Genomic DNA, 22,356 nt, shown 5'->3' with positions numbered 1-22,356 from the left:
ACTTTACCCAGCAGGGCTGCATAGTAGGATGATTTAATCACGGGCTTGATTATCAGGTGTTTTGAAGAGTCTACACTTGGCTGTACATTGTGCTTTAATCTTGAAAGGGGAAGATCTTTTGCCTCTCCACTTGGCAGTGTATAAAAAGCCTATTAGAATAAATCTCAAGGTGGCTGAGTATTGACCCAGGGCCCTCCCCAAAGCTATCCAATGTCTCTGTCTTTCTTGTTATCTCCACCCATATTTCTATCTAATACTGCTTCATTGCTCTCTCCTCCCGCCAAGAACCCTTTGACAGGTGGAAGCTGATCTCATGGACTCCCATGCTTGTGAACACAATGGGAGCTACTAAGTACAACTTTTTTGGGGCAGAGAAAATACTCAGCTAATGTGAGGCAGTGTTGTATGCATTCTGGTCCTTGAAGCCTTCAGCAAAAAAAGAGTAAAAAAGAAATTCCTAAGTATTTCTATGATGTTTATTGCATTCCTAGAGCAGACAAAACAGGAGCTCTGAGAGTGAGGGCTGGAGTAGAGGACCAGGATGGGGAGAATAGAGGAAACTCACTGCATAGACCACCACAGACTGGGAGAAGAGACTAGGCATCATGGCCACTACACTCTATATAATGGCACAATGGTAAAGTCCTTGGGACATAGGAGACCCAACAAGTGAAGACACCCTTGTGCCACCTGTAGACTCACCAAAAATAGTGACCCAGTCAGGGTTGCCTCCAAAGTGGGTGATGTTCTGCTAGACCCAGCATAGGGTGGCCACTTGGTCCAGGTAGCCCCAATTGACTCTAGCATGCTTATCTCTAGTGCTGAGAAGTGGCAGGGATAGAAATCATAGGGCTTTCCTGTTTCTGCTTAGCTCCCATTTCCCTGCCCAGCCCTGGGCTCACCTGAAGTAACCCAGGACACCCAGGCAGTACTGGATGGTGACCACTACAATGTCCTCAATGGCTGCTAGCTTTGATCCATCATACAGAGAAGCCATGCCCAGAACCAGTGCACCACCATTGATCCATACCATCACCTGGTAAAAATAAAATAAGAGATCACTCCTCTTACCCAGCCCAAGTGCCACCTATTGTCTAGAATATTCATTGCTGTCTCCAAAGAAGGCATTCATGGACATAGTATCAGGGTCTGTACTGAAGCAAAGCCCAGACTGATCTTAGCCTTTCTATATTCCTTCAGATGAAATATCCTTCCACCCCTAGTTGGCCATGGCCTGACACACACAGGCAGGTTGGAGCCCTCAGAGGCATGAGCAGGTGAGTAGATGCTGAGGTACAGGCAGTCTTCAGACATAGAAAGAAGAGGTGGGATGCTTTTGAACAGGGTCTCAGCTAATGCACTCATTTCAGTGATACTCTGTAGACACCTTTTGACAATAATAACCAATTAACTATTACAAGGACTGAGTATTAGTTAGAGCCAGAACCTGGGTAGATTTGCTCCTAGAAAACTCTCTGCTGGAAATATGAGGTTACTTTCTAAAGTCCCTCTTGTGGCTGGAGCGATAGCTCAGTGGTTAAGAGCACTGACTGCTCTTCCATTGGACCCAGATTAGATCCCCAGCACCCACATAACCACGTAACGGCTCACAACACTTGTAACTCAAGTCTCAGGGGATCTGAGGGCACTGAATGCACATGGAGCACAGGCATACATGCATTAAAACACCCAAATACACAAAATAAATAAATAAAGTCACTCCTCCACAGATAAAGTCCAGAGGCTCTGGAGAAGCTGGGATGGAGCCCAGAGCTCCAGCTAGATACTTCAGTGATCTTATATCCTACTTATTGGAAAGTTAGGAAGTTAAGGGCCCTGTGAGTCTCCATGGCAGCCTTTGACCATGGGTTTTAACATTTTTATCACTTTTCTCAGTCTCCATTAGGCTTGAACCAGGTGAGTTGCTCCTACAGTGCAATTGTATAAATAGGTATGAGTTAGTTTCCCACAAGGTAGTAAGACCTTATTCAACTAAAGTCTCCATTTTCAGGGTTCCTCATCTCTCCCACAGGCCTCCTCATTGTCAGCACATGCACTTGTTCTTATCAAATGACATCTGGTCATACGGGTTGGCACAGTGACTGTGGAGGGTACAGTCCTTTGGGGACCACTGCTTCACTATTTAGGATTCTTCTTCTCTGCTATAAAACTCAGGAGTTCTTCTGGTTAAGTGATGGAGTCTGATCTCCTCCCAGAGATATTTCCCCTAGTGTCAGAGACTTATGACATAACCTGACTCTCAAGAAAAAATGTGTCTGTGCTCCCATCTGCAGTACTCAAGACTAGCTCCTTGTGTGTGCCAAGCACTGAACCTTGAGCCTGGCACAGGTTGTTCCATTCAGAATCTCAGCAGGTCCTTGGGAAAATGCAAGTGGGAATCCCCTGCTCCATGAAGAAGGGGAACTGGATGTGGGATTGAGAAGTAGGAACCACTGCAGTCTGGGCCATGATCAGATCACTAGCCCACTCCCGGGCCTGAAGTCTACTGGATCCCAGAAGAGCTTACATGGCAGGATGGGAAGTTCCATCCTTCACACCATTCCATGGTCCAGGGGGCTCAGGAGGAGCAAACCGCAGAGGTCCTACAGGTTGCTTGGCAAAGGGAATTCCCAGGAAGGTGTGGACTCCCATGTTGATATCCTCCAAGTGGACAAGGCTACCTTGCACCTGTCCAGTGTATGTGCTCCTGTTGGGGCTGCATGACTCCTGGCCTGTAAATAAAGAGGTGACAAATGGATTAATCTGCCCAATCAGCCACTTTGGTTGCTCTGTTCTTTCTACCCTCTTCTCGGCCTCATCAAAAGACCCTGGTCTGAAAATATAGCCTTTGCATGTTTCCTGCCTTACACTCTTCACTGAGGTACCTCCAGGTCTAGTCCATTTAACAGACTCAACTAGGAACCATGGGACTCAAGGACATCATTCAGTCCTATGAGCTTCCTGCCCTGGGCCACATATGTGGCAATGACCCAGTCTCCTTTCCATCAACTCTATGTGAGCCAGTATAGGGACTATATGGTCACTCTGAATTTATCCCATGTAGGCTAGCTACATGTGCGATGTTTCATCCTCACAGAAAAGCTCTCTATAAAGTTCACGTGAAATCTGGTAAACTGATTTTTATGAGGCTTTAAGCTATAACCCAGAACAGGGACAGAGTTTATGACCAACAGGTAAAATCAAACACAGCTGAAGAAATTTCATTTTCTGCTTTCCATTGTTTGTTTGTTTGTCCTTTATTTTCTTGACAAAAGGTCTTGCTAGGTATCCCAGACTGGTCTTACAGTTGGAGATCCTCCTGTCTCAACCTCCTAGGTGCTAAATTTGTAGCTGTGTAGCTATACCCAGGTCACACTTCTCTTCTTGAGTAATCCTGGGCACTATAAATCAGACTCTGTCATTTGCTGTCCCTGTGGATGAGACAAGCCTGGGAGGTACAGAGGGGATGGGACATGAATCTTTTTCCTCTTATAATTGTCTATGATTCTGAATCCAGACATTCAAACAAACAACATTTAACATAACAGCCATGAGTGAATCTTGCAGAACTTCTTTCTAGAAAGTGCTGGTGACCTCCCAGACCTCTGGCAAAAACTGAGAAGAGTCTCAGGCTGAGGTGAGTGCAGTCTCTTTAGTGAGGATGCCTGTCTAGAGGTCACCAGAGTTCACACTAGGAGGATTTGTGGTAAGGGGCACCTAGGTTTGCACACACACACTGAGCACAGTGCCCTCCTGACTCAGCTCTGACAAGGACCTGAAAATTGTTGACACACCCAAAGGACATGCTAGTTGCCTCAGTAACTAATCCCCAGGTAAGGAACATGGAGAAGGGAACCCAGAGTTTCTAGGTACAACTGTAGGTTGTAGGACTGGGACCATCTGCATACCTTAGTGGCAGCCAGTACCTTGTGCAGGGCCTTTTGAAGAGTGTCATGGCACTTCTCCATTCTGAGAGTGACACATGAGGACTCCTCAGCAGCATGAAGTTATGCTGTTATTATCCAAGTCAGTAGTGGCTACAGTTTCAGTCACAGAGAGAAAATGTCCCCTCTGTTCCTCTGTCCCTTGACCTTTAGATCCAATGCAACTGAGAACCCATCTACTGGGATAGTTCCTCAGCATTGGAGGTCCTCTGCCTTCCAGACCCCTTGTTTGGTAGAGAGGCTAGACTGTGAGCTTTTGTAGGGCATTAGGGAACAAACATTTCCCACACTGCCATCTCCACCCACCGGCTCTTCCTCCCTGGTACTTTCACCACTGCAATCTCAGCCAACAACTCTTATCAAGTTTTGGCAGCTTGGACATGGGTCCCCCATTCCTCCCTAGGTAGTCTCACCCTGCACTGAGAAGAGAAGCAGAAGCCCACAGGTCAGAGAATTCAACCATCTAGGAAGTCTGTTTGAAGGCATGCTTAGAACCCAGACCTGAGTCTGTGCTGCTGTATAGGATCGACTTTGTGTTAATGTCACAAATATATGAACCTTGCCTAGGCAGGAACTTGGAACCAAAGGAGAGGAGGCAGAGTAGGAACAATGGAGTAGGACAGGCCAAGGACCTTGAACTTTCCCACAAGCCCAGCCTCTGACATGCAGCTCTGACTCTAGTCATTCCCCATTGCCAGCTTAGTGAGCCTCACCCTGCACATGGAGGAGGAGAAGCAGAAGCCTAAAGACCACGGCATTCAGCCAGCTATGAAGTTGTTTCAGTGGCATGACAGCTCTCAGACTGGAGTCTGTGTTTCTACATAGGATGTCCACGTTACACAAACAGGAAGCACAATCTGTGGGCCTTGTCTAAGCAAGATTAAATCCAAAGGATGTAGGTGGGAATTTGGTGTGGTGTGGCAAAGTCCTCATTGTAGGAGAACTGTTTAGTCAAAATGACAGAAGTAATGGCCAGGAGGCAAGGCAAGTCACCTATGCTATTTCTGTTCTCTCTTTGGCCTCCTGGAAAGGCACACCATGGATTCTGAGGCTCTTCTGGGATACTAGGAACCCTGTCCTCACTCCTGGGCAAAGAGCTGTAACAGGAGAAGTCAGAGGGCTTCGGTGAGTAAGTACTCACTCAAGACATCACAGGAGAGACAGGAAAATGCAGGAGCTCTGACTGTGACCTTTATCCTCAAGACTCCTCTGTGCTTTGAGACTCAGTTTACTGAGCCTGCTTCCAGACTCCCTAGTCCCTACAATTAACTTAGGACCTACTTGGACACCTCCCTGTTAAATCACAGTTGTTTGACCAAAACACACTACTATTCTGTTTCTTTTAAAGTCCATAGCTCCTATTCATCCCACCCTCATGATGTGTCTCCTCTAGTAGCCAGTTCCTACCAAGATCAACTTCATAGTCATTTATCCATTTAACAAATATTTTTAATTGTTTGTGTTTAGTTAGTTAGTTAGTTAGTTATTGTGCTCATATACATATATAAGTGTGGATTCTCCCAGACCATTGCTCACATATGGAAGTGAAGGGACAATTTGTGGAAGTCGATATTCTAATTCCACCATATGGAGCCCAAAGTGGAAGTTACATCATCAGGATTGGAGGAAAGTTCCCTTACCACCCCTTGATAAATATCATACATAACCATATGACAAGAACTTAAGGGGAATTACTGGCTCCAACACTGGAGTCAATCTGAAGTCTTAGAACCTATGAAAAATCTGAGATAAAAGTCTATAAACATGGCCAGGCGGTGGTGGCGCACGCCTTTAATCCCAGCACTCGGGAGGCAGAGCCAGGCGGATCTCTGTGAGTTCGAGGCCAGCCTGGTCTACAGAGCGAGATCCAGGAAAGGTGCAAAGCTACACAGAGAAACCCTGTCTCAAAAAAAAAAGTCTATAAACAGAAGTTTCAGAATCACAATAAAATGCTGACATGATGTATCAAAGGATGCGGGATCAGAAGTCCATATTCAGTCCAGACTGACTTCCTAGAGGAAGTGGTGTGGGGATCAGTGTCTGTCGCCTTTACTGCCAGCTGAGAATTGACCTTGACTCCAAATTATCTTCATTATAATCTAAATAATAGTCTATAGCCTAACAACATGGCACTGTAGGACCTTTTCTTTGGTGTCTCTCTGCATGTTTACCTGGCACAGCATAGCTCAGCTTTTCCTGTGTCCTCCAATCAACAGGGGTTCCTTTGATTCAGTGTCACCCCACCAATGCACTGTTGTCCTTTCTGTGGTCTTAGCCTTTCTTGGTAGGTGTTCTTTCTACTCCAAGGTTCCAACCAAAGGAAGAGCTGGGCCATGAGAGCTGAGAAGTTGCCAGTTCCTCCAATCTTGTGATGAAGTAACTAGATTCTCAATGGACCTTGGGAATCTCTGTGCTTCTTAATTCCAGACATGTTTGTAGCTCAGCTAGGAAAATCCCTGTGTGCTCTGCTACTCACTGCACCATCATTCAGGTCCCTATATTGAAGATGGCCATGGCCACAGAAAAAATGTGAATGAAGAATATACTTAGCTTCCATTCTGTGGAGGGAGGCAGGGAGTGAGTAGGGAGAGCATGATAGAAAAAGATATGAGATAGATAGATAGATAGATAGATAGATAGATAGATAGATAGGGAAAGAAGAATGTAAAGACTCAAGGCCATGAAAATTCCTTCAATGAGATACTACTATATTCCTCTTTAATATAACTAGATTTAAGACCTATAAAACCAAGTGTTGGCAAAGACATGGAGCTACTGGCACTATCATACATCACTGGAGGAGATATAAAATGATATGGTCATTATAGACATCAGTTAGACAGTTCTTTTAAAAGCTAAACACATTTATCCTGTGATTGAGTAGTTCTACTCCCAGGTCTTTAGTTCAAGGAATTGAAAACACCAATTACAGAAACTCATACTTCCAAAGTTCATAAGAGCTTCAATAAAAGTAGTCAAAATGAGGTCACTCAGGTGTGCATCAACTAGGGATTAGGTAAAATATGTTGTGTGAATATATGGAATGACACTGTTAACCAAATACAGCGCACTTGAATCTTCAAGACCTCTTACTCAGTAACAGGACTAGTCACATAGGAATCGCTTTCTGAGATAGGATAGCTAGGACGCTGATGCTTCTAAATTACATGCTGTTTCCAAACTGAACCATCAGAGAGTGGTTGCCCTGGAGCAGAGACCAGGCAATGACTGACAGAGAGGAGCTCAAGGGAACTTCTTCAGTGACAGTAGGGGACTCACACTTAGGTGAAAGTGATTGCTTAGATCATAGTTTTAGGCAAAATTTACCAGTCTATGCTAGAAAGTAATTGCATAGATATCATTTGATATCTAAGTTTTTTTAAAAAAATGACAAAGCTACTGAAATTCTAAAGACCATTTGTTGATGTGTCCTGTATTCAGCAGAAATGGAGACCTCACAGATGCATGGGTGCAGAAGGAGCTCAAGTCCCCAGTAAAAGTATCTGGCAACTGTCCTCCTAGACTCAAAGGAAGGGATCTTCTATGACCATTTACTGATCCAAGGCTAAAAGATAGACTTGTCTTTCATCTGCTCCCTGGTGTTTGCAATGTGGAATATAGAAATCATCCCATCCATAAATGCAATAGATTTAGTGTCTCCCCTCCACACTCTCTGTGCGTTCATGCCGTGTCTATGCAGATATTCTCTTTGTCCTCAACTCCCTTTCTGGTGAACATCTGGACTTTGGAAACTGAAAGGAACACTCCACCTGGTTATTCTAAGCCCAAAAGACATGGAAGTAGCTTCTTTATGTAACCAGAAAAGCCTGGTGTATCCTCTTAATCCTCAGCTATTGTGTAGCATGATGTGGGGTAACATCCCTATGTGCTCTGTCACCCAGTGCACCATCATTCAGAGGCTCTTCGTTGATGATGGTGGAGACCATAGTAAACATGTAGAATGAAGAAGACTCTCAAATACTGTGTGTGTGGTGGAAGGGGTGGTCTGGAACCTTTCATTTGTAGGCAGGAAGAAGGAGGTGGAGTAAAGTCTACAGAGTCCTCTTTATGGAGATACTACTAGATATGCACATACTCAGTGTAGTGGGTAGCCATTCCAGCTTTGATCTGGAAGTTCCAACCCCCATTGAGACTTCGGCAACTGTCACGCCTACAAGGCGGGGCCAAGGGAGGCGCGGGGGGGGACCCGAGATCTGGATCGGCGGGCGCTCTCTCTGTTGCGGGACCCTGGACTGGAGAGGTGGACTGAGCAGAGCTCCAGAGAACACCGCTGGACTGTGATACACCTTCCCCAGACTCCGCGACCTACCTATCCCTTAATTTGTAAGTTACGCCATTAAATAAATCTCCTTTTAACTACGTGGAGTGGCCTTAATAATTTCACCAATATCTGGCGCCCAACGTGGGGCAAGTTCCAAAGGCCTGGGTGGCTCCCGCCCTCAGCCTTCTCCCCGGCTGGCGGGTACCTAAACCCACCTGCAGAGTTCCATAGAACCAGGGAACGCCTACACGGTTCCATTCCCGAAAAAGGGAGCAGCTAGTCCGGTCTCAGCTCCCTAGCTTTGCAACGCAACGCACACGCAGTTTTATCCGGTAAAGCGAATGATTAGAGGTCTTGGGGCTAAGCTAGGGAGCTGAGACCGGACTAGCTGCTCCCTTTTTCGGGAATGGAACCGTGTAGGCGTTCCCTGGTTCTATGGAACTCTGCAGGCGGGTTTAGGTACCCGCCAGCCGGGGAGAAGGCTGAGGGCGGGAGCCACCCAGGCCTTTGGAACTTGCCCCACGTTGGGCGCCAGATATTGGTGAAATTATTAAGGCCACTCCACGTAGTTAAAAGGAGATTTATTTAATGGCGTAACTTACAAATTAAGGGATAGGTAGGTCGCGGAGTCTGGGGAAGGTGTATCACAGTCCAGCGGTGTTCTCTGGAGCTCTGCTCAGTCCACCTCTCCAGTCCAGGGTCCCGCAACAGAGAGAGCGCCCGCCGATCCAGATCTCGGGTCCCCCCCGCGCCTCCCTTGGCCCCGCCTTGTAGGCGTGACAGTTGCCGAAGTCTCAATGGGGGTTGGAACTTCCAGATCAAAGCTGGAATGGCTACCCACTACACTCAGTGGTGGCAAAGACAGGGAGCCACTGGCATGCTCACACCATGCATGCCCTGAGGAGACGCAAAATGGTATAGTCCTGTTGAAACAGGCTGACGTATTCTTCAAAGGTTACACACAGTTGTGCTGGGACTCAGCAAATCTACTCCTGTTGATATAGCCTACCTGAATTACTAGCATGCCTTTTCCATTCTCTATCTGACCTTGTCCTCTGCCTCTGTGGCATCTATTATCAGGTCAGCTCAAACATGAACTCTACAATGAGGATATTAAGAGTCTGGCCACGAGGAAGCTCCCATCATGGGCATCATTCTTTGTTCCATCAGCTCAGTGTAACCAAAAAGAACAATCTTTGGATGAGAAAACTAGCCCTCAATATATAGCATATCTGATGGTACCTTAATTTTGGAATTCATCGTCTTCAAAATTGTGAACAAATTCCCATAGGTTATAAGCCACATAGGTTATGATATATACAAACTCATGTATGTATGTTACATGTATCAATCTATGCATATAAGCAATTGTGATGCAATGTGTCTGTATGTTACAGGCTGACTTTAATTCTTGAGTTCATATATTCCACCTGCCTTGATCTTCCAAGTAGCCAGGCCATGTGTGTCTGCCATAGACCTGAGCTTGCAGCTTATCATGATTTTTGTTAAGGTCACATAAACTTTCTAAGACACTAAGGCTGTGGCAATTCAAATGTTTTACAAGCTACTTATATAGATGAGAATACTTAGAGCTTATTAACAGATGGACATGATATTTTGACATCCAATCACCTCTGATGTGTCAATTTTCCCAAACATCTGAAGTAGAGACAGGATATTGAATCCAGGGACTTATACGTATGAGACAAGTGCTCTGTTTCTCAACTATTTATCCAGGACATGTATTTTAATCTTTGATAATTTCATATACAGATCAACATATTTAAATCATGTTTACTCTGCTTTCTAGACAAATTCCTCACAAATTCCCATCCAATTCATGCTCGCTCTCTCTCTCTCTCTCTCTCTCTCTCTCTCTCTCTCTCTCTCTCTCTCTCTCACACACACACACACACACACACACACACACACACACACACACACACACACATATTAAAACACACCTAAACTCACTGCATCCAATTAGGTATTTAAAAAACATTTCATATCCCACATATACTAGCAGGCCCAGAATCCAGAGTCCTATGAGCATTAACAATCTTGCTTTTCACGAAAATAGATCAAGCAGAGCTCAAAGGCCATGTGGATTGGTTTCTGTATTTCTTTACGTTAAGACAATGTCTTGAAATATAGTCACTAACACTATAACACTTCTGGCTCAGCCTCTGAATGGTGAGATAAAACATGTACACACTAAACATTTTGAATGAAACTAAATTTTTAATTAAATGCTGATGCCTAACTACAAGCATAACTTTGTGTGACCACACGCTTCGGATACCTCTGAATGAAAGTGAAAGCAATGAACTGAGGAGTGTGTGACAAGCCTGTGATTGTTTAACTTAGAAAGACTGTGCTAACCTGTCTTCAAAAAACCAGCATAATTTCTTACCCCCTCTATCCTTGTGTGCAAGTGCTTCCCATCCTCACCTGTACTGGGACTTACCGATCTTCAGTATGGTTGCATTGGGTGGCCATCTGCTTGTGGAGGAAGATGGTAAGGATAACTTCAGCCTAGGCTACATAATGAGTCAAGAAGCATGACTTCTCCCCACCAAAGAAGAGTCTTAACATGGAAGTGACTCAGGCTGCAACTGCTGAGGGGTAAATGGAGCTGAGACTCTGCAATGACAGGAGGGAATCTCAAGGACATTACGCTGGATGGCAGCTAGTCTCCAGTGGTTCCTCTTACAGGACATGGCAGGAAGAGATACAGTGTTCCTAAACCATAGGCAGGTGCAAACTGTAGCAACAGAAAGCAGTGCAGGAGGGCCTGGAGGGATCTTGAGATGGGGGATGGTATCCATGAGCTCAGCTGCTGAGCCTCTGCTTAGCATTCCCCTCATCTGTGCCCTGGTGTCCAGGACAGACAACACAGGAGTCTCTACTTTCATGCATAGGTCATGGTGCCTTATGGCTGGTGTTCACTGAAGTGATTGAAAGTGGTGAACGAAGAGGAAAAGTCAGTCAGAGATAGAAGCAGCCTGAGACCCCAGGGTCTAAAGAACACAGTATGTGCCCTCTTTAATAACAGAGAAAATGATTTGGGGAAACAAAAGGCATATTGAAGACATTTTGGCCTCGTTGACAATGACAAACTAAAAGACAGGTTGAATTGGTGGGCATGAGAAGTTTAAGCACACACACTAACAAAGAGAAGTCCAAGATTTGAAATTAAATGAAAATTCATCACATGCAATGTAGAGAAGAGTTACTTTGTTCATGAGGAGTTGTGGAAAACAGGAAGATACTTCTATACCTGCAGAAGCCATCAGTCATGGTACCAGGGGCAAGGATGTCTTCTGCTAGACACACGTGTGCATTCCTCCCTCTCCCACCTCACATCCTTGACACACACCATAGCGAAAGATCTTTAGACTCCCTACAGGTACTGATCTCTGATGCAGGAGACTGGCAAAGTTGTTCTGTTAGAAGCTTTAACTGTTTATCAAAAATGTGTGGCAGACTACACATCACAGACAGACTTGTGAGGCCAGGCATGTATCAGGAGAGGCCATTTCATGAACTTGTGAAGTTGAAGCCTGGATTGCCTGGAGATTCCAATATGTTGGATGTGCCAGAGATAGAGGATACCTGCATAGAAAGCTGCTAACAGGGAATGGAACCAGCCCACGAGGAGGAAGTGTGTTGCAATCAACAAAACTGTGTGGAATTAGAGACCTGGAGAGCACCAGAAATCAGACATGGCGATACAGATTTTACAGTTTGCCCAGCTGGTTTTTCCATGTTGCTTTCTTCCAGTATTTTCTCAGTGTGCTCCCTTCCCTATGTTTTTGAATGGTAATACATATCCTGTTCCATTATATGTTGGAAGTTTGTGATTTTTTTATTTTATTTTATAGGGGATTACAATTAAAAGATTGAATGATTCTCAGAAGACACTTTGAATGTTGGACTTTAAAACATTGTTAAAACTGATAGACTGTGTGGACTTTTGAAGTTAGACTGAATACATTTTTGCATTATGATATGACCACAAGCCTTTGGGGGCCAAGGAGTGGAATGTGGTGGTTTGAACAAAATAGCCCTCAAAGGGAGTGGCAATATTAGGAGGTGTGACCTTATTGGAGTAGGTGTGACCCTGTTGAAGGAAGTGTGTCATTGTGGAGGCAGGCTATGAGGTCTCACGTAAACTCAAATCACACTCAGTGTTACAGTCTACTTCCTGTTCTACTTCTGATCAAGATGTAGCAATGATCAAGATGTAGCAATCACCATTTCTGTCTGTATACTGCTCTGCTCCCTGCTTTGATGATAATGGACTGAACTTCTGAACTGTACATGAGCTACCACAATTAAATGCTTTCCTTTATAAGAGTTGCCATGGTCATGGTGACTCTTCGCAGCAATAGAAACCCTAACTAAGATAGATGGCCAGGGCCCCCATGTTTTAAAAATCTACGGAGTTTCCAAACTGTTCCACCAGAAAGCAGTCAACAGTTTACAGGGAGCAGAGACCAGGCAATGGTTAACATAAAGAACCATGAGCTAAATTTTTCCAGTGAAAGAATTATTCTCATACTTCAAGTGCATGTTGTTGCTTATCTCATCTTATTCTGACAACTTACCAAGTTTTCTGGTAAAAGGCAAATTTGATTGAATAGAAATCATCTGACAATAAAGCTTTCCAATGTCCAGAGAGCTACTTAGCATCCAAAGCCCCTCAGAGATCCGTCCTGTGCATCAGCAGAAGTGCATACCTCACAGAGGTGTTTATACAGCAGGAGCTCAGTAATGCCTTCAGGCTCCTGTGGAACTTTCAGGCACAGCTCATCTGTACCAAAATTAAGAGCTCTTCTCTCTGACAAGCTGCAGAGTCCAGGCTAAAGGGTATTCTCCTTTCTCTCCTGCCCCCTCGTGTTCAGAGTGGGTACTGCAAAAATCGTCACTGGTGATGATGTTTTATTGGTTTAAAGCAGCAAATGAAAGGACTTGGTACCAGTTTTCCGGGTCAGAGAGTAGTTGCACACCCCTTTAATATCAGGCCCCTAGGCAGAAGGACTGTGTTTGGTTTCAGGTCATGCTGGTTTTGAAGTTCATTTTAGAACAGCCTGTCCAGCATAGTGAGACCCTGTCTCAAATTAATCAATCAATCAATCAGTTAATCAATATATGAATAAATAATAAACAGTAAATAGGTTGACAGAGAGATGAACAAAGAAGTAACATAAGACATAGCTCTCTGCACCTATGCCTGGTGCTGTGCTCACTTGGGGTGGGTAGAGGAGGGAGCACAGGCTGCGGTGGAAGGACTTGAACTCTAACCCCACAGTAGCTTGGAGCTGTAAAACAGTGCACACCTGATCCCGTCCTTCCTGATCCCGTCCTTCCTGATCCTGTCCTTCCTGATCCTGTCCTTCCTGGAGACTCTCTCCACACATGCACATATGCTTCTTGCAGGGCAGGGATCAGAAATGTGAATTCTTCCATGGTCTCTTAGAACTCTAGTTGGAGGGTCAGGGGTCTGCAGTGCCTCATGGCCTCCTCCATCAGCAGGTCACCAAACTCAGGGATGACCTTGAAGACCTGAGGCCATTCAAAGTCAGGGAATAAAATCAGGTCCCAGACCTAACTTTGGGTTTTCCTATATCTAAAAAGTTAATTTTCCCCCAATTTATTAATTCATCCCTTGATTCTCATATCCATCTCAAGAGATTTCACACTAGTGTAGCTCATTTTGATTCCAAATTTTGTTTTCAAGACTTTAATGTTAAAAGGTCATGGAGATGAGGTAAATGGTTCAGTAAGACCTCTTTACTCCATACCCATTGATCCCCTTTCCTGACAAAACCATTATTCAATAAAAGACAGAATCTCCTCTTCTCTCTTGCCTCCCAGGCAGTAACCAGAGAGTCTGAGTCCAGCTGCTCATATTGAGACTTGTTGGACAGCAACTGTACCGGAATCATGCAGGGAGGGACTGGATCATTCTTCCAGTAAATGAAAATAAATTTTCCAAATTCGTAACTGAGTGTGTGCTTCTAACAAATCACATAGTGTACACTATGAGTATTGTGACCGACCAGTATGAAATTGTTCCTACTACCCCACGATGAAAAGTGAAAGACAGAAGATCCATCCTACCTCCTCACATGATTCTAAACACAATGGGGACCATGAGATACAATTTTGTTGGCCAAAGAGAACACTCAACTTCTGTGAGGCAGAAGTATATTGGTGTGTCTCCTGAGACCCTCAGCAGTTCCCTGGAACATGGCACTTCCCCAGGCACCTCTGTGTTCCTTCTTATCCTCATACTGCAGGCAGAGCAGGAGCTCACAAGATGAACAAAGAGTCAGCAGGTCAGGACAGGGTGAGAGGGCACTCACTGTGCAGACAATCTCAGGGAAGGTGGAGATGAAAATGGGCATCAGAATCTCCCCACTCTACCTTATATCACAGTGGAAGAGTCCATGAAATAGGTCAACCACCCTTGTGCCTCAGACAAATAATTCCATTTCAATGATAGTATACACAGACCTTTACAATTTCTAAGTTATGGTCCTTTTACAAACCTCAGCACCAGAAAGCAGTTAGTTGGCTTCCAGAAAGTATGGCTCAGGATAATAGTCAATGTAAAGAGGTGAGATAGAAATGTTTTGAGTGACAGAAACATCTTCACACTTGAGATGGACATGGTTACAATGTCTCATGCATTTGCTCAAAATAACAAAAGTATGAAGATAAATGAATGGATTTGATTATATATGTGCCATTTAATAATGAAGCTCTTTAAAATAATATGGCTATTGAAATTCTAAAGTGTGCTGTAAGCCCCCTAAGCACACAGGGGTTATTTGCAGGAGGAGTTCAATAATGCCTTCAGACCTCAGTGGAAGCATCAGGCAGCCATCCTCCTGCACTCAGAGGAACTTCTCTTCCCTCTCCCAGCACCTCAGTCAGGCTGTGCTGTATCCTTGTCTACCCCATGGTGTCCAGGGTGGAACATGCAAGAATCACAATTTTCATCTAATGACCCTAATAAACCTAGGCTGTGCCTGTTCTGATTTGTATGAAGTTCATCATGGACATAGTCTCTGTCATAGACTGGAACATTACTTACATACTATGTATTCCTTAGGGAGCCCTGATTCTTTCTGTGCCCTAAGGTTCAGGGAGGTGTCCAGTAAAGACCTTCTTGCCCTTCTGGGTTTATCATCTTTTCAAGCTCCCACCTCCATGCCACTTCACCTCATAGAGCATCTTGTTTGGACACTGTATAATTAGGCAAGACCTAAGCTTCAAATCAGTGTGGTGTTTCTGAGATGTCTTCCCCTCTCTGATCCTCATGGCTGAACATCTTTTGTGTCAACTGATGTGGATTAGGCCAGAGCAGCAGTATATACAGGCATCAGAGGCTTTTGCCTATATCTTCCCAAGGTCAAAAGCTCACCCCCTGTCCTCAGTGACTTGCTGCCTACATGGGATGCCTTGCTGGTAGGCATTTCTGACCATGAAGCTCACTGAATCCACCGCTGATGCCTAACATTGTTACAGCAACAGACAAAACATGGTAAAGCGGTCCTACTTGGAGTCTGGCACAACCATGATGCTTGATCCTCCAAAAACAGCTTTCCCTGACATGGCATTTAGTGGAATGATGTCCTTTCAGTCTGAGGGTGGATGAGACCAGCTCATGAAGGGGTTAGATTGTGACCAATATGTGAAAACCAAATATATGTGCACACATTTAGCCTCTTTATGCTTTTGTTTATTTCTATGAAGCACAGTTGGCATTCTTTTTTATTTCTTGGGTGACCAGTGAGTTTATCATGGTGTGGTGTCTGGGTGAGAGGTTGTTTACAAGAGCATGAATAACCCAAAGGTCACCCCAGTCTGAATGATGACTCAGGAGAGCTGCATCCGTAGAGATCGATGTGTGATTTTCACACAGCTCAACAGATTCAAGAGTGTCTCCTCTCTTTAGCAGTTTACTTCCTTCAGAGTTGGCATTTGAAAGAACAGATGTTTGCATGTTTGCACCATACGGTTAAAGAGGGACACCCAAGAAGAGGACAAGACAAACTCAAGCAAGGGTGTTGTCTTCTCAAGAGAGCCTCCCCTTTCCAGAAGCCATACATCTGACTTTGGAGGCTTCTGGAGTTACATGCTTAGAAACCTCTTCTGTGTTGGTGAATGGGATCATGTATGGATGCAGATGTGCACTGGATAGAAGTTCACCAGGGATCTGGTACTGTAAACAAGGTTCACTGTCTCCTTTTGAGGTTCCTAGAGCCTTGTAGCTTGCAGAGGAATAAAGCTGAGATACTTAGGAATGCATCATGCTGAAATCTATTATACTACTCCTTTTTTAAAACATCTCTCTATAAAAGGAATGTTGCCTTGATGTAGATAATCTTCACAGCCAACATTATTGTGTTGGAGTTCTTTTTTCTCTTAAGTTTTCTCTCAGTGTGTTCTAATGACACATAATAATGGTTTTCATGATGACGTTTTCATACATGTGATGAGACTGAATGAGGCGTTTGCTCATGTCCATTCCTCTATTACTCTCACTTGTCCTCTTCTCCGTTCTCCTCTCAACTAGTCCCTCTTCTCCTTTATTATCTTTTTAATTGTTGTTGATCATCCAGTAAGTTTGGTTAGAGTAACTAATTGGTTGAGGGTTTATTTATAGGAGTATGGGTGGTTTACTGGTAGCTATATCACTAAAGGAAATGTCTCTTCCCTCTCCAGTATCCATTACTCATCTAGAGATGCTGAGAAAGGGATGGGCCCTCATGAGCCAACATGCTCTAGCAACACTTCATTGTCTGAACATCCTCAGGATTTTATTGTGTGATCAGGTTCTTGCCAGATTGCCAGACTTCAGTTGGAGAGCCTCCTATTTCCTTTACCTCAACAAGAGTGCTGGATTGTCAGACATGTTCCATCACACCCTGCTCACACCTAACTTTTTAAGTAATCCTGGGGATTATGTATAAGATACTGTCACCTTGATGTCCCTGATGATGAGCCAGCACTAGGTGCCATAGAAGAGGATGTGATAAAACTCTGTGCCTTCTTATATTTGTTTGTGGTTCAGAATCCAGGTACCTGAACCAAGACTGTTCAGAAGAGCAGCCATGCAGGAGCAGGTTAGAGCTTCTTGACTATAATGCTGAGTAACCATTAGAATTGCCAATTGCAGACCAGGGTCACATGCTGAGGTAAGTGTGGCCTCCTTAGAGTGACTCTAACTGGTGGTGTGGCAAAAATTCACCAGAGTTCACAGTAGAATATCTAGGAATAAGAGGCATCAAGGTCAGTATACCCATCCTGCCCTGGTACTCTCTTGGCTCAGCTTCTGATAAAGGCCTGAAGACTTTGTTGCAGGCCCAAACAACATTCTCTTTGCCCTAGAAGCCAAGTTGTACCTTGGTCCAAGGTCAGACACATTGGGAAGAGAACCTGGGCCTCTCATTTCAACCAAATAGACTGGAACAGAAAAGAAGTTCCCCTCAGCACATAATAATAAAAACACTGAATGTACAGATTAAAGAAAGAATACTTAAAACTGAAAGGGAAAAAGACCAAGTAACATATCAAGGTAGACCTATTAGAAATACACTTGACTTCTCAATGGAAGAGTCAGAAGGGCCTGGGAAGTTGTGCTGTAGAGTCTAAGAGACCATAGGTACCAGCTCATACTATTATACCTAGAAGAACTTTCAATCATCATAGGTGGAGGAAATGAGACATGCCACATAAGACCTGTGGTGGCATTTCTGCTGAGCTACTCCTGGCCTGGCTCCAGAGAGTAGCACCTAGCCCTAATCCATTCTTTTTTTTTAACTGACACTTTTTGTTTCTCTTATTGCCCTATGTGATTCTTGTCTGAGAGTCTCCCAAGGATCAAAGGCCTGTGCAAACTTGGTTCAGGAAACCCAGAAAACCATGGTACCCAAGAAATTGAGGAATTTGCACTTGGCATTGTATTTTTGGGAGCTCCTTTCAGATTGTTTTGAGCATATGGAAATCAACTGGCTAAACTGTAAATATAGAGAAAAATAAAAATGCCCTGGGTGAAGGGAAATTGCTTCAGTCCTCAAGACTGGACGCCCCCTGCAGCCAAAAAGGATAGATTCATTCTCAAGGTAACTCTGAATTTTCTTTCAACGGATCCATGTAAACGCACACATCTGTGCACCGACAATCTGTGACAAAAACCAATTTTAACAATGTTTATCTACAAATCCAACCCTAAAAAAGGTGCTAGAAGAAAAACACCAACCTAAATAGAACAAGTGTGTTCAAGAAAACACAAGTATTAAATAATCTTTGCAATAAATAGACCAGCGAATTCAAAAGAAGAGACACACAGACATACACACACACACACACACACACACACACACACACACACACACACACACACACTCATTCACCACCACCACTGCCACCAACAGCACCAACCACAACAAAATGATAAGAGTCAATAACCATTGGCCATTGCTATCTCTCAGCATCAGTAGTCTCAAATCCATTATAAAAAGACACAGACTAATGGAATGAATTGGAAAAGAGGATCCATTCTTCTCTTGCATCCTCCAAATACAGCCTAACATCAAGGCTAGGGATCATGTCTGGTAAAGGGTTGGAAAAAGATCTTCTAAGCAAATAGACCTAAGAAGGAAGCTGGAATAGCCATTTTTTTTTTTTTTTTTTTTTTGGTTTTTTGAGACAGGGTTTCTCTGTGTAGCTTTGCGCCTTTCCTGGGACTCACTTGGTAGCCCAGGCTGGCCTCGAACTCACAGAGATCCGCCTGGCTCTGCCTCCCGAGTGCTGGGATTAAAGGCGTGCGCCACCACCGCCTGGCTGGAATAGCCATTTTAATATCTGACAAAATAGACTTCAAATATAAAAGAATCAGAAGAAATAGGGAAGGACATTGCACACTCATCAAATGAAAAACTCCTTGTAAATTTTTTGTAATTGGGTTGTTTGGTATTTTGATGTCTAGTTTCTTGAGTTCTTTATATATTTTGGAAATCAAGCCTCTGTCAGATGTGGGGTTGGTGAAGATCTTTTCCCATTCTGTAGGCTGCTGTTTTGTCTTACTGACTATGTCCTTTGCCTTACAGAAGCTTCTCAGTTTCAGGAGGTCCCATTTACTAATTGTTGCTCTCAGTGTCTGTGCTACTGGTGTTATATTTAGGAAGTGGTCTCCTGTGCCAGTGTGTTCAAGGCTACTTCCCACTTTTTCTTCTTTCAGATTCAGCGTGACTGAATTTATGTTGAGGTCTTTGATCTTGGACTTGAATTTTGTGTATGGAGATAGATAAGGATCTATTTGCATTTTTCTACTTGTCAATATCCAGTTATGCCAGTAACACTTGCAGATGTTTCTTTCCATTGTACAATTTTGGCTTCTTTGTCAAAAATCAGGTGATCATAGGTGTGTAGATGAATGTCAGGGTCTTCAATTCAATTCCATTGGTCCACATGTTGATTTTTATGCCAATACCAAGCTGTTTTTATTACTATAGCTCTATAGTAGAGCTTGAAGGCAGGGATGATGACGCCTCTAGAGAGTCCTTTATTATACAAAATTGTTTTGGCTACCCTGGGTTTTTTGTTTTTCCATATGAAGTTGAGCATTGTTCTTTTGAGGTTTGTGAAGAATTGTATTGGGATTTTGATGCAGATTGCATTGAATCTGTAGATTGCTTTTGGTAAGATTGCCATTTTTACTATGTTGATCCTACCTACTATCCAAGAGATTGGGAGATCTTTCCATTTTCTGATATCTTCTTCAATTTCTGTCTTCAAACTTAAAGTTTTTGTTATATAGGTCTTTCATATGTTTGGTTAGAATTACTCCGAGATATATTATGTTACTTGTGGCTACTGTAAAGAGTGATGTTTCCTTGATTTCTTTCTCAGCTCTTATATCATTTGTATACAGGAGGGCTATTGGTTTTTGTTTTTGTTTTTTTAAGTTAATCTTGTATCCTGTCACATTACTGAAGGTGTTTATCAGCTGTAGGAGTTCCTTGGTCAAATTTTTGGGGTCACTTATGTATACTATCATATCATCTGCAAATAGCAAAAGTTTGACTTCTTCCTTTCCAATTTGTATCCACTTGATCTCCTTTTGTTGTCTTATTGCTCTAGCTAGAACTTCGAGTACTATACTGAAGAGTTACAGAGAGAGTGGACAGCCTTGTCTTATTCCTGATTTTAGTGGAATCACTTTGAGTTTCTCTCCATTTACTTTGATGTTGGCTGTTGGTTTGCTGTATATGGCCTTTATTATGTTTAGGTATGTTCCTTGTATTTCTGATCTCTCCAAGACCTTTATCATGAAGTGGTGTTGGATTTTTTCAAAGGCTTTTTCAGTGTTTAATGAAATGATCATGTGGGTTTTTTCTTTCAGTTTGTTTATATGGTGTATTATATTGACAAATTTTTGTATGTTAAACTATCCCTGCATCTCTGAGATCTACATGATCACAGTGGATGATTTTTTTTTTTGATGTGTTCTTGGATTTGGATTGTCAGAAATTTTTGAATATTTTTGCATCAATGTTGATGAGGATGATTGGTCTGTAATTCTCTTTCTTTGTTGTGTCTTTATGTGATTTGGGTATCAGTATGACTGTAGCCTCATAAAAAGTTTGGCAATGTTCTTTCTTCTTCTGTTGTGAGAACAATTTGCGGAGTATTGTTATTAATTCTTCTTTCAAATTCTGGTAGAATTCTGTACTGAAAACATCTGTCCCTGGGCTTTTTTTTGTTTGGGAGACTTAATGACTGCTTCTATTTCTTTATGGGTTGTAGGTCTATTTAAGTTTGTTTAGTCTGGTCTTGATTTATTTTTGGTAAGTTGTACTTATCTAGAAAATGGTCCATTTCTTTTAGATTTTCCAATTTTCTGGAGTACACGTTTTTGAAGTATGACCTAATGATTTTCTGGATTGCCTCAGTGTCTGTTGTTATGTCCCCCTTTTCATTTCTGAGTTTGTTAATTTGGATATTTTCTCTCTGCCCTTTGGTTGGTTTAGATAAGAGTTTGCCTATCTTGTTGATTTTCTCAAAGAACCAACTCTTTGTTTCATTGATTCATTGTATTGTTCTCTTTGTTTCTATTTTATTGATTTGAGCCCTTAGTTTGATTATTCCCTGTCATCTACTCTTCCTGGTTGAGTTTACTTGTTTTTGTTCTAGAGCTTTCAAGTGTGCTGTTAAATCACTAGTGTGTGGTTTCTCCAATTTCCTTATGAAGGTACTTAGTGCTATGAACTTTCCTTTTAGCACTACTTTCATAGTGTCCCATAAGTTTAGGCATGTTGTACATTCATTTTCAATGAATTCTGGGTAGTCTTTAATTTCTTTCTTTATTTCTTCCTTGACTCAGTGGTGATTCAGTTGAGCATTGTTCAGTTTCCATGAGATTGTAGGCTTTCTGTAATTTGTGTTGTTGTTGAATTCTAACTTTAAAACATGGTTATGCAATAAGATACAGGGGGTTATTTTAATTTTTTTGTATCTGTCATGATTTGCTCTGTGACCAACTATGTGGTCAATTTTAGAGGAGGTTCCATGAGGTGCTGAGAAGAAGGTATATTCTTTTGTGTTTCAGTTGAATGTTCTATAGATGTGTGTTAAGTCCATTTGAGTCATAACATTTGTCAGTTCCCTTATTTCCCTCTGAAGTTTCTGGCTGACACACCTGTCCATTGGTGAGAGTGGGGTGTTGAAGTCTCCCACTATTAGTGTGTGGGGTTTCTTACGTGATTCAAGTTTAAGTAATGTTTCTTTTACAAATGTGGTTGCCCTTGTATTTGAGGCATATATGTTCAGAATTGAGACTTCATCTTGCTGGATGAATATGAATTTTTCTTATCCATTTCTTTTGATTAATTTTCATTTGAAATCTATTTTCTTTTTTTTTTTTTTTTTTTTTTCCCTGCGATGAGTCTCTGGATAATTTTTTTTTTAATTTATTTTAATTTATTTTGCAATACAATTCAGTTCTACATATCGGTCACGGATTCCCTTGTTCTCCCCCCTCCCGTCCCCCTCACCTTCCCCCCAACGCCCCCCCCCCATTCCCATCTCCTCCAGGGCAAAGCCTTCCCCACA

General features: G+C 42.9%; 1 protein-coding gene and 1 pseudogene across 1 annotated transcript in view; one reads left to right on the top strand and one right to left on the bottom strand.

The window, feature by feature from the left end:
- The window catches only part of LOC128104186 (acylcarnitine hydrolase-like), a 145,024-nt gene that overhangs the window by 40,298 nt on the left and 82,370 nt on the right, over positions 1 to 22,356 (top strand). The window lies entirely within an intron of this gene.
- LOC128103669 (pyrethroid hydrolase Ces2e-like) lies at positions 488 to 4,733 on the bottom strand (annotated as a pseudogene).

The sequence above is a fragment of the Peromyscus californicus genome, unplaced genomic scaffold (assembly GCF_007827085.1).
Source record: "Peromyscus californicus insignis strain IS unplaced genomic scaffold, ASM782708v3 Scaffold_8__1_contigs__length_139910024, whole genome shotgun sequence".
Taxonomy (NCBI): Eukaryota; Metazoa; Chordata; class Mammalia; order Rodentia; family Cricetidae; genus Peromyscus; species Peromyscus californicus.
The sequence above is the reverse complement of the archived record's forward strand: the minus strand, read 5'-3'. Positions and strand labels throughout refer to the sequence as shown.